Consider the following 1,647-nt stretch of genomic DNA (forward strand, 5'->3'; position numbering starts at 1 on the left):
TCCTTGTTGGGCAGATGTCTCATTTTAATGTGTCTTATCTAGCTAGTGTCCTCTGAAGTTTTGAGTATTTAATAACATACATATGAGGGGGTTGTGGGGAAAGGAGACCACTTCAGAATTTTTTAGGATAATGTTTAAGTCTCTAGAGGCTTTTGCATTTACCAGAAGAAAAGTTGCATATGGTTGTACTTTATACCACATTTATCTCTGAATCATGTGTATTTGTAACAGTAATGCTACTATTGTTAGTGCTGATGGGGTCCACATCCTCATTTCTGTGAGATCGGTCTTCTGAAGAAAAGCACATCTTCTGGTACAACACAAAGTTAATCTGGGGTTTGATAGGCCCTGTAGCTCTATTCCAGTTGTCAGATTCTGAAGTGTTCCAAACTTTTTGGTGCCTGGTTTGGTCATTTGTGCCTTTTCCCCAAAAGTAGTGACAGGCAGCAGTCTCCCCCACATTTAGAGGTACTCCTCAGTTCCTTTTACATAATGGTATTCCCAGGGCAAGCAACAAGTAGCACCTTGTGCATAGTTTCATTGTGGAGGCCTGCATGTGTGAGGAGAAAGGACGCCTGTTCTGCTTCAGTTGTCACTGAGCTGTGTGGGGATTCTGGTCCTGTCCTATAGCTCTTTTGCATTATCTAGCATATTTTATTTCTCAGTAGAAATAAATGAATGCTGTGTTCAATTTTCTTAACTGCTCTCAGCTCTTTATATAGCACCAAGGCTTTGGTTTTAGAAATAATACTTGCCATGTGATAGTGTCTGCAAGCCTCACTGGTAGACTAACATTTTAGTTAGCTTTTAAAGCACTTTAACCTTCTAAGAAATTGAGTTCTTTTTTTCCCATGAAATTCTGAGATTTCCATGATTACTAAAATAAGCTGAAAGCTAAGTGCCAAGCGTGTATTTTTTTAAAGACTCAAACTTGAGAGTTAGTTCTCTCTTGGTTATAAACCAGGATTTTATAATATATTTAACCAATTCCATTGCAAATAGATTGCTCCAGTTCCATCAAGAATACTTTCAGTATCAGAATTAGTGTTTTCTTTAGCTGTTTTCCAAATCAGTTATTCTAGTTCTTTCTGTCATCAATAATGGAACATCTGAGATACACAAGGATTGAGGGATATAACTGGAAGGACTTACCATTAGCTAAACTAGCAAGGTCATTTCAACGTGACCTTTGGTTTTAGTAATATGGCTCTTCTGTTTCACTTTAAGCTTCCTTTCAAATGAAAATAAGAGCATCTTCCCTGCTTAGAATCATTGGTAGCATCATGGAAAAAGGAGGAAATGACCTATCAACCTTTTGGTTTATTCTGCCACATGGGGTTCAAATACTCACTTCTAGGGGCACCTGACTGGCTCATTTGGTGAAACATGTGACTCTTGATCTTGGGGTTGTGAGTTCAAGCCCCACATTGGGTGTAGAGATTACTTAAATAAAAAAATCAAGTACTTCTAATATCCTGACTAAACAGAACTAGGCTTTATTAAAAGTAACTGCCTCTCGTTGTTGGTATCTGTCTTGAGCTCCTATAAGGACATGCCTTTTCTTCAAGTATTTCCTTATACTATGATATTGAGAAGTTAATTATTTGTGTCATAAATTGGAATAAAGGAAAAATTCTTTGTGATACA

The sequence above is a fragment of the Nyctereutes procyonoides genome, unplaced genomic scaffold, assembly GCF_905146905.1.
Source record: "Nyctereutes procyonoides isolate TBG_1078 unplaced genomic scaffold, NYPRO_anot_genome, whole genome shotgun sequence".
Taxonomy (NCBI): Eukaryota; Metazoa; Chordata; class Mammalia; order Carnivora; family Canidae; genus Nyctereutes; species Nyctereutes procyonoides.